Source organism: Dreissena polymorpha, chromosome 4 (genome assembly GCF_020536995.1).
Source record: "Dreissena polymorpha isolate Duluth1 chromosome 4, UMN_Dpol_1.0, whole genome shotgun sequence".
Taxonomy (NCBI): Eukaryota; Metazoa; Mollusca; class Bivalvia; order Myida; family Dreissenidae; genus Dreissena; species Dreissena polymorpha.
Window position 1 is genome coordinate 69,110,423 of NC_068358.1, and position 12,176 is coordinate 69,122,598.

The 12,176-nt window shown below is 38.1% G+C and overlaps 1 long non-coding RNA gene across 1 annotated transcript; it reads left to right on the forward strand.

Moving 5' to 3' along the window:
* The first annotated feature begins 4,474 nt into the window (after positions 1–4,474).
* LOC127877766 (uncharacterized) lies at positions 4,475–11,659 on the forward strand. The gene is made up of 2 exons (XR_008048601.1): positions 4,475–5,296; positions 8,950–11,659. It is a non-coding gene; the product is annotated as an uncharacterized LOC127877766 (long non-coding RNA).
* Positions 11,660–12,176: the final 517 nt, after the last annotated feature.

Consider the following 12,176-nt stretch of genomic DNA (forward strand, 5'->3'; position numbering starts at 1 on the left):
TAATAAAAATAAAAACAGTCTCAGTACGCCGGCACGTATAAGCTCTATACAAATCTTTATAACGTTTGCTCGTCTAAATTATAATTGCAAGAAATAGCGATGGTAATACCGGGCAAATTAAATGTTTCAACCCACAATTCTAGACCGATCGAAATAGGTATTCTTACTAAATACCCCTTCTGTGAAATCCATTTTAAAACTGACAGTATAGCTCCACAGCAATAATTTATTATATGAACACCATATAACTGTACCAATACCCATTTGACTAAAATACTAATAGTAATTCATCTTTTAACTCACCTCTGACTTGAAAACGAACACAAATATATGTTAAAAAGAATCATCTTTGGACTTTAACAGCTTATAATTACCTCCCCTGCAACATAAAACATATATGGAAGCTCACATCCCACTAACGTTCGAAATCTCAACCATTCAGCTTCTCAAAATCTGTCATGTTAAAATTAATTTTAAAACTAGATGCATACCTGCACTTAATCTATAAAATAAAGCGATACAATAGGGCATACTAATCAATATAGCGTCTTCTTGCATAAATTACCTCCCTTAGGCTTCTCCGAAATAGCAAAACAAAATGCGTATAAGCAAAATCGCGTACCTTACATAAGTGCGAATAAAGCGTGTTCCGGTGCCAGAATAAAAAACAATTAGGTAACTATATAACATTTACCCTGTCTTCCTGACCCTGTCCGTGGACTATGGCCATAAAGGGGTCCCCTGGGCGGGCACGGAGGACGGGTCACATCAGGTGAGCACCATGGGGCCGCTCGCCCGGGCCCGCCCAGAAGGAACCTACGGCAGTATCACGGCCCGAACGTGGCACGGATATGACAGCCGACCTATAGTTACCCCGTCGCAGGGCGTAGCCGACGGGTCTCACCGATGATCTCCGTGGGGCCCCCCGGTCTGTGCCCTGTGACGACGCCGCGGACAGGCAAGGGCAGATAGGTTACACATTATAACCCAGTATAAAAACAACATCACTATCTTAATATAACGACGGAAGGGTATGTAACGATATGGACAAATCTAAATCCCCCCTTTGAAAACCAAAAAATCGGGCTAACAGTATCCGGGTTCCGCGAGACCCTCCCCCCCCCCTGTGCTGGTCCTCGGTATTTTAAAAAAAATTCCGCTGCACCCAGCACGCAGCAGCCGACGACGACTGTATTGGGGAAAGCACGCAGACACTACACTTCCGCACAGAGACGGAAGCCGCATTAAGTGCGCACTCAGGTAACTCAATAGAGAAACCTCAATAGAGAAACCCCTTTAGATGTAAATATCACAATCATGTATTTTATATATGCATTATATTAAAAAATGTTGGATGGAGCGTGTCGGCTGGGGTAGTGAGGCGCCCCCCGCGCACTGTGGCTCTGTCGACACGACCCACCCAAGCTTACCAAAAAAAGAAAAGAAAAGAAATGATAATTTTTATATTTGTTTCCCAGTATATAAATGTGAATAACTAATTGCAGTCCATTTATTACTAACCATTGTAATAGCCACAATAAAACATAGGACTGCTGCCTCTGATATCATACATAACCAGAACCAGTAAAGTGCTCGCTCTCCTAATACCAAACTATCATAACCACAGTCCCTCTCTTCTATCATCAAATAAATGATCTATCAAAAACAAAGTCTGGCCCTTAAAACACCACAGTGCCACAGACAACCACCTCAGAAAGAAGAAAGAAAATCTCGAAATTGTCTATGCCCACAAACAAAATAGTCATCCTGGTCCAATTACACACACTCAGTCCCTCTCTTCTATCATCTAGTACATGATCTGTCAAAGACCTAGTCTTACCCTCACAACAACATACAACCAATACCCAAAATAGCAACAGAGAGAGCCCAAGCTACTATAAAATATGACACAAGGCAGCAGAAGTATATATGTACCAATACTAACACTATATACTAATATACCCTCAGCGAGAGACGCTTAATGCCGTTCCTCTTTGAAAGGTACTTAAAAGAATCACTGTTTGCTGTTCATTTGTACACTAACCATTGTATTCTCCTATGTAGCCGGATCGAGCCCATAGCTCGACATGCCCCAGACCAGACCACTATACTAACCTGGCATATTACAAAAACACATAGAAATGTTGTCTTAGCGTTTATATCCAGAAACAATAACGTGTGCGCTCTCCCTAATACCAAATTTACTATCATCTCAAACTCAACCCCTCTCTTCTTTCATCAAATAAATGACCTATCAAAACCAGTCTGGCCCTTACAATACCACAGTCTCACAAGACACTTAACACAACAATAAGAAAGAATTTACAAAGAAATTGTCTACCCCCCCCCCCCCCAACGAACTAGTCATCTCGGTCCAATCAAACAAACATAGTCCCTTTCTTCTATCATCAAATACATGATCTTTCAAAAACTAGCCTGCCCTTCGCAATAACATTCAAACTATACACCAAATAGCAACAGAGAGAGCCCACGTTACCGCAAGATATGACACAAGACAGCAAAACTACACATGTATATAAATACCAATACAAACACTATGTACTAATATGTCCTCCGCGAGGGACGTTAAACGGGGGTGCAGTGTATCGGTGCTATACACCGGGCACTTAAAAGAACCAGGGGCGCCTCTGGAATCGGGGCGTTTCCTGTATCCTGCTCGAACCCCCACTAACACCTCTCATGGGGCGGAGAGCACAACAACCACACTTGGGTAAATAAAAGCTAGAATACAGGACATAAACTATAATACTATGAGTTTTGCAAATGAATATAAAACATAAATAAATCATATGATATAACAACGGCATTTTTAGATCATTTATTTACTTTACCTATCCAATTATAATAGCAAATATAACATAACTACAAAATAAATACATCCCAGCTTGATACATGATCTGGATGTTTGGCAGGCGGGTGGGAAAGAACGATGGTGACTCCGGGTGGGGATTTGGGGGGCTCCATGGTTGGTTCTTGACTGATCTGTTGTCGCGCGCAGCGAGAGGGTGGATGAGGGTGCTTGTCTCGAGGGTCTTCAGCGGTTGGGTGCTCGGGCCGGGGCTGTATGCGGGCGCGGGGGGGCTCGGGCTCGCTCGGCGTGGGTGCGCTTGTGCGGGGGCGGCGTGTTCTGCGATCTGGGAACTGCAACGATATACGGCCCTTCACGACTGACCGACGACCGTAAATAACCGACAGACACCTCCTCTTCCGCTCCAGACAAATGCACAACAATCACATACCACATACTATACACAACCATACACAGATCACCATCAAGGGACCCGGAACCTGTTCACCTGTTATGGGTGGGGGTGTGAGAGCGCTATGTGTGTGTATTCCGGGTCTTACTTACCGGGTGGTGATGGGATGTGGGTAGCGTTGGGTGTCTTGTACATTAGTAGTGTGCGGGACGCTCGGCGAGTTCCGCACCTCATCACCACCTTACGGTAGATAGCACATTAAGGTCTCATTGGCCAACGTGCACGAAACTCTCTTAAAAATTAAATTATTTGGCGAATACCCGGGAAACCGGGGTAAATTTGACCTACTTTGGCTCTAAATTAATCTTTCTCCCCTGAGAGGTCACAGGGGCAGGTCGGGCTACTATAACCTCGTGAAGAGGCCAGTAGGACCTGTAAATAAACTCTGAAACACACTTGTCAATTCATTCAGTGCGACGGGTGTACAAAGGATCGGCTGCTGTATATGTTTTTTTTCCGAAAAGAAAGTGCTTATACCATGTGCCTTTACTTAAACGCATCCACCACTGATGTGTGCCTATAATTTTTCATCTTTTATACAAAAGTGGACGGTGTTTAATACCCTAAATTTTAGTCTGAATGCATAATTACAATGTAATACATTGTATAGTATAGCTTGATAAAGCAAAAAGCACAACTTACAACAAAAAGGATATTTAATAAAAATAACAAGATAAATTGCATAATAAACGAATATGCATACACGAACGCATTTGAAAAGACTTGGTTACTATTAGTTAAGTATATCACCTTAAGGACTGGGCCACAATTATGATCAGAAAACAAAGCCAATTGATGAATTATGGGCCTTGTCAGAAAGGCTATCAGTCATGTACGCAACCGAGTGCACAGTTATGTATATACTGCGAATTCGAGACCCTTGAAAGGGGCCTTTTCACAGATTTTGGCATGTTTTGAAGTTTGTCATTAAATGCTTTATATTGATAAATGTTTACTTTGGGTCTTAAAATCGCCAGTAAAAAAAACAAGAATACAAATAAAGAATTAAAAAAGTTACCCTCAACGGGGCTCGAACCACTGACCCCTGGAGCCACGGGGCAAAAGTCTACAGCTCTATCCACTAGACCATCCGCTCTCATAACATGCCAAACGTATTTTTCACTTTATATATGCAATCCTCGTAGTATCAAAAAATACAACAACAACAGAATTCTCCAAATTATTTTTCAGTTCTGTGCGTTACGGAGTATAGCACAGAACGTATGTCTAAACATAACGCACCGCACAAAACAGGTATATGTGCGGTTCGTTCATGCGTGTGGTTGTCACGTGAGTGATGGTCACTCAGGTGAACATAGGCGGGAATTTGCACGGGGTGTTCATTGTTTGGTCAGTTCTACGCTAGACTTCGATCAGTAAACTTGTGTTCGTGTACAAATCCTACATCGTGTTGTCGACTTTAGCAGAACACAAGGTGTCCATGCTGCAAGATTTGGAACGCATCATAGAAAAGATAAGTGCTAAAAGAAACGTAAATCTGTTAAATCCGTTATACTGAATCTCGAGCATAGTATCGAGTGTTACGAAGTAGTAACAGAGTTGAAACAATGTATATTTCAAGTAACAATTTCAGCACAAGAGAAAGCCGATCAATTTACAAATAGAAATATTGATGGCACGTGACCGAAAATTCACAGTTCATTAATGGTAGAACACGACAAAAGCTTTCGAACTTACTGGGGAATAAATTGCTATTCTTTGTGGTGTTGTATACATTCTATATGTATATTTGTAAATGTTTTACGAGTCTGATGACGTAATGTTATTTGCAGAAAAATACAAGGTATAGGCGATGGCATATAAAAAGGCGGAAACATAACGCCACGCGGCGCTCTTGACGGGTCATATCAGAAGCCGGAAGCTTCATCTAACATCGCAACACAAGGGGCTGAAACTCAATTACCATTGAGACGCACAGGACCATGTTTCGCATGTGGCGAACCGGGTCATCGGAAAGGAGCAGCTGGATGTTCAGCAAACAGCTCGACCAATAAGTTAAGTTAATTATGTATAGAACCCCGTTATCAGAAAATGGGTAGTTTCGTGTTTGTCGGAAAACGTAACGTACAGAAAGTTCCTAAAGTCGAACGTGATCAAAAGGATCCAAGTATAGTTCGCCGGTAAGTTGAAGGAAGGCCCACGCGGTTAAGTAGCAGGAGACTACTGATAGTAAGTACATTTTCGATGTAGTAAATGGCGGTTATAAGTTTATTTTTTCTGTCGGAAAACGGTAACGTACAAAAAGATCTGTCTCAATGTATCAAAAGGATCTTATTATAAAACTGGATCAAAAGGATCATAGTAAAGAAATTGATGCTAGAAGCTCGCCGGTAAAAAGAACGAAAGCCCATGTAGCCAAGCTTTAGCAGGCTACGGATGGTTGTTACATTTTAGATGTAGTAAATTGCGGTTATATGTTTCCTTTTCCGTCGGAAAACGGTAACGTACAGAAAGAGATAAAAGGAGCAATTGATCAAAAGGATCATAGTATAGAAATTAATCAAAAAGAAAAAATTCATAGAATAAAAAAAAAATAATATTGTTACCGGAAGTTTGTCGGTTAGTAGACTGAAAACCCACGTGCCATTTATCATGCTGTTAATACGCCCGTTAATACGTTTATAGTCGTATTTAATAAGAATGGGAGGCCTCGATATATTTAAAATTATTATTTATTTATGTGTTCTACTTTCGATATTAGAGGAGCGTATCATGATATTGATACATTCACAAACGGTGTGGTTTGAGCTATCAAGAGAATAGCAGGCAGTGTTAGGTTGTTATAAGTTTATATTTGGCACGATAACAGCCGATCATATATTTATTTATTTGTTCTACTTTCGATATTAGAGGAGCGTATCATGATATCGATACATTCACGAACGGTGTGGTTTGAGCTATCAAGAGAATAGCAGGCAATGTTAGGTTGTTATAAGTTTATATTTGGCACGATAACAGCCGATCATATATTTAGTAAAACTCGTTAAAACTAAAATGAGGTGTACTAGCATTCTTACGTCAAATTGACTTAAAATAGTTATTTGCTTTTGTGATGATGGCATACATCACAGTGTAGAATATTTAAAAAAAAAAAACATTATATGCTAGTGACTAGACGAGTTTGGATGTTAACTGGCTGAAGAAACAGTATTTTGATTCCTTCTCAGAGAGTAGAATGGCTCGGGCATGTGATCGATATGCATAAAATGCAGTTTTTCATAATTAAAAATTGAGTAGCTAGGCTAGAAAAAAGTATTGATTCGATGATCTATCTTATTTATCAAACGAAAGAAAAAATTGTACCAAAAGATAAATTAATAGCTAGTCTTGTAGGGCAGATAATTTCCTTTCAGAGTGTGATTGTAAATAAAGTTTGTGATAACAATGCATATATACAATTGCATAAATACCAGAGCTAGTTGGAAAGCTCCCGTTATTGTAACGTTGCAAGCTATTTCCAAACTTAGATTATGGAAAGAAAGCACTAGGCAGTTAATCAACGAAAAGATTCAAACACAATCAGTTGTTTTTGTGTAATATATTTGCTGATGCAAGTACCACAAGTTATGGTTTATGATGGTTTTATAGAAAGTTGTAGCTTTAATGTAGATATAGGCGAAATGACTGTCAAGCTAACGATTTTCATAAAAATAAAAAAGCAAATTTATTTTCAATTTGTTTTATTCCATTGACGAAGAGAGTAAAGGTATGTACTCGTGGTCTTTGAGACCCGAAAATGAGAAATTTGGAATGTACATGATCTTAATAAAAAGAGCAACCTGTTCCCGGAAGTGAACAGATTATTGACGAAAAGAGACAAGTTATTCCTGGAAGTGATTACTATATTACACTGTTAAAATCAAGGAGGTACACTGCCAGTGTTTCTATAAACGAAACAGGTAATGCATATTGTGATTTTATATGAAGTCAATACATTAAGCCACCGGAAGTTGGTTTTCAAGATTAACCGGATAAGTATTCCGTCGTTCAATATGACGTAAGTAAAATTTCTTATGATCAAGAAAATGCCTTGCATACGGCTAGAAAAGGTATGTTATTGCTCCCGGAAGTGAGCAAAAAGAGTTTGCTATGGTCCCCGGAAGTGGACATAGAGCACAGTAGATTGCTCCCGGAAGTGAGCAGAGATGCTCCATGAAGAGAGCAGAGAGTATGCTATGGTCCCCGGATGTTATGTTATATGAAATGTTTTAAATGCTTTGCAAAATTCGTACATCAAAGTGTATTCAGACAATAAAATGTAAAATGTATATTATTGAATGGTAGTCAAAAGAAATAGCTTTAGATTTTAATCTGTTGTGTGGATACTGGATTCAATGAAAAGAGGCAGTGGGTGCCTTAGTTCAATATGGGGAAACAATGTAAACTGGTTAGTTCAGAAACTAGGTTGATATCAATCTGTATCAATAAGATGATATCGGAGAAAGCAAAATGCATCCTTGTTGTTCCCACAGGTGGTTAGCGTGTGGCTATGATATTAATTAGTGAAAACATCATTTTGAATGATAAATAATCATATTATAACGAAAAATTAACTTTTCTGAAAAAAAATATTTCACTATCAAATATATATATAACAAGGTATGCAACTCAAAATCACCCCATAACGGGGTGCATCGCTTTGAACAGCCATATCTTCATCAATTGTGCAGCGATTTTCACGATCTCGGTCTTATTCAACGCAGAAATGAATTTCCTTTCTGGAAATGTATATGTCTTGCAATATTTTTACAAATGCTGGGTCAACTTTTAAGAAATAACACGATACACAACACGCATGACCCAGTTGACAGTGATCATGCTGTCTTTAAGACTGAAATCTTCACGGAGTAAAGGGCAACTTCCCTACAAAGTTCATGTAGTTCGATACCATAATTCAATAAAACGTATGAAAAAACATTATTACCGTTCTTGTCGTTACATTCTGCATCAAGACTAACTGTCCAGCGCCGTTTGAAACCTTTGTTTACATACATTTCAACTAACTGACATTTTAAACATACGAGTGATTTCATTGGTCCAATGCGGAGGTGTGTCTTTACAACTGTAGATTTCATTCATAAAGAATACATGATCACTGTCAACTGGGTCATGCGTGTTGTGTATCGTGTTATTTCTTAAAAGTTGACCCAGCATTTGTAAAAATATTGCAAGACATATACATTTCCAGAAAGGAAATTAATTTCTGCGTTGAATAAGACCGAGATCGTGAAAATCGCTGCACAATTGATGAAGATATGGCTGTTCAAAGCGATGCACCCCGTTATGGGGTGATTTTGAGTTGCATACCTTGTTATATATATATTTGATAGTGAAATATTTTTTTTCAGAAAAGTTAATTTTTCGTTATAATATGATTATTTATCATTCAAAATGATGTTTTCACTAATTAATATCATAGCCACACGCTAACCACCTGTGGTTGTTCCAATAAGGGGCAGTTCGCCTTATTGGCTAATGTTGATTTGTCATACGGACATTTTATAGATATTGTGAAATATTGCAATAAGTTTGGTAGAGACTGTATGATTCCAGGTTGTTTTGGTAACACTAGATTATCATTAAATAAGATAGCGTTAAGATGCATATCACAATACAGTTATTGATGTATAGTTAATATGTTTGACAGGAAATGTTTTGAGAGGTACTCTGAAGGAGCGATTAGAGGGCTCGGGCTTGCATGGGCTTCGAAGAGATTAGATGGCGGACAGAATGGCTAAGTAAATACTTAGAACAATCAAGAGCAGACAATACGGTGAAGAAAAGAATTCTTCATGTGCACATTTCAAATACTGTGAAGAAAATGTAGTCGCCATGCCAGCCTAACATATATCAGTAGTAATGTACATGGCTCAATTGATGGGTCGAGGAAATCTAATAACGTTTTTTACATCTGTGTTTTACAGTATTAAATGGATCCATTCTATTAATAGTGTACATGATCCAAAGAAAGATTTAACAAACTATTATAAGAAGCTTCAAAGCGTGTGTGTTTCAAACCATCTCACAAGAAAGATGTATTATGTACATGTGCATTCATTAGAGATGATACAAACATTGTGTTTGATATAAGGAGATTCCGCTGTTTTCATTGATTGATCATTTTTTGGGTTATGCATGTACATGTATCATGCATATTAACAAATTAAGTGAGTTTCATTGTAATGACCTACAATTGAAATATAATCACTTTGTTATTAATGTACGCCATTATAATACTGGCATGTATACGAATGGTCCGGATATTATAATCGCAAAATGTACAACTACAAATTCCCATATGGCGTTTTATTAACAAATATGTAATTAGCAAATTGGTCAGATGAATGATTTTTTGTTCAAACCAGTTATTGGTTATATAAATGTAATTATTAAGACTAGCTAACGCCAAGGGCGTGTTTTAGTGATGTTTGAAGCGACATTGTCGATGGAAGTCTGATAGGGCTAAAGATGAGTACTTTGATGATTCTCTAGACAAAAAGCTTTTTATCACTAGACAATTGAAATTATAATTGATTTGCGGTTCGAATTTTAAACCTTACTAACCTTTGTTTTTGTTCTATCGCAAGCCTTGCCCAATGCAAAACGTGTTGTGTTTTGTGCTTAGTTGTGTGAAGACTTTTCAGTTCTGTGCGTTACGGAGTATAGCACAGAACGTATGTCTAAACATAACGCACCGCACAAAACAGGTATATGTGCGGTTCGTTCATGCGTGTGGTTGTCACGTGAGTGATGGTCACTCAGGTGGACATAGGCGGGAATTTGCACGGGGTGTTCATTGTTTGGTCAGTTCTACGCTAGACTTCGATCAGTAAACTTTTACTTTTTCGGCGTCAGCTGAATACGCCAGCTTTTCACCTTAGCCTGACCTTTGTTAGCGTCCAATATAATTCAAATAAAACTTCCCGCGGCCAAGTACAGATGAATACACTTCATTGACTGCATTGGCTGATTTGATAATACCACTAGAACATTGGAAACATGTCCGCGTCTTTGTAGCACTGTTTTACTGCGTGTTCAGCATGAAACAGTGTTATCTCTAATAAAAAGGCTTTATAGATAGAACAGTTTTACACTCAATCTCGACATCAATACAGTTTGTGCGTACATCTTTTATTTTCAGAGGATTTTCAGCGCGAGAACGTTGTGTACTTAAAGGCCATGTTCTCAAATTTAGTACTGACTTCCATAATCCTGTCAACATGTTATATGTAAAAGTATAAAGAGCAGTGGAAGCGATGCCTCACTTTAATGTGTTGCATTTCAACCCTCGAGGTATAAGGGGTCAGTTCGCGGTTAGTGTGTTTGAATGTCAGAGTTTATATACAGGTCAGACCTTCTGTGCTGTTCGGAGTTCGCGGTCAGTTATATAATAGTTATATAATAAAGACGCTATAGCGTGAACTAGGTGAACCAGAATTTTCTTTACCACCAGAAAGATGTGAAATGAAGATATCCAGCGATATTATTTTATGGCATGTCAATAATAGATTCTTCATGTGTTTTCAACAATACCATGATAAATATTATTTTTAATTAATTAACAAGAATTATTCCATCATATTTACTAATGTATTATTGCAGCATATTGACTAATGTATTAAGTATGAGCGCGATGATTCTCGATACTGTTAATAATCGAATCATATACACGTAGCGATTCCCGATAAACCACTCAAACAGGTTTGTTCGAAGAACGCGCGTATACATATTTAAAATATGTACGGAGACTTCGCGTGTGGCCGGTTGACTTTGTTTTTCTTTTTTGTATCTATAGGTTTATGACCAGCAATATGTAATAATGTAAAATAAGCCGCGAAAACTCCGCGTAACATCCCGTACTGCGTTTGATGCAGCTAAAAACTGCACAGAAAGATATTAGCTATCCTTGATCGCATTCATTTAAATCTTTACCTTCCATAAACTCCAACCACAATCAACGCCGTATATCTTTTTTAAAGATATTTCTTGTTTAAAATTCGAACCGCATTAGTAGTAAATTGGCTCAAATGACATGTTATGTTTGTGTGACATAATGTTAAGTTACATGTTAATATTGGTTGTTTTCAGGTACAGTTTTCCAGAGTTATTTTACATTGGGCTTCTGATGAATTTTTATCTCTGGTTTTTACCCTGGCCTTGAAAACACCAATTAAGGACACAATACTAGAAGTGATGTATACACATTATAGTTATAATTTGTTATATAATTTATAGATCGAAAATTGTCCTGTTAAGGTTGTACTACGATTGTACTTTATTGCTATATGATACGAATATGTAATATTCGTGGATGTGTGTTGTCAATAAACTGATCGCAAGCCTTGCCCAATGCAAAACGTGTTGTGTTTTGTGCTTAGTTGTGTGAAGACTCAATCGTTTCGCGTTGCAACGCTTTATAATTTTCAGGTATTTAAATCGTCAAAAGATGCACATAATGGATATTTTAGAGCATGGTAAATATTCAGTATTACTGTTTCCTCTCAAATATCATAACTTTAAGGAAAATTTGCGAATCTGAAACAAATTTTTTCAATTTTGTCAATTTACCAAAGCGTGAAAATGCCCCTTTAAATGTCTGTCTCAGTGAGGTTTGCTGGATTATTGCGTTGTAACCCGTTTGACGACTGTCGATTTTGAGACATTTAACATCAACATAATAGCTAAGGTACTTAGGCTATACATTTTTTCGTAAGCATTTTTACTAATCCCAATTTTATAACAATATGCGATTACGCACGGTACATGCAAGAATCCTCCAAGTCTCTGGTAACTGGTAACATAAATTTAACGAGGTACAACATGCTCGTTTTTCGGCGTAGCTGTATTAAGCCAGCTTTTCACCTTACCTGACCT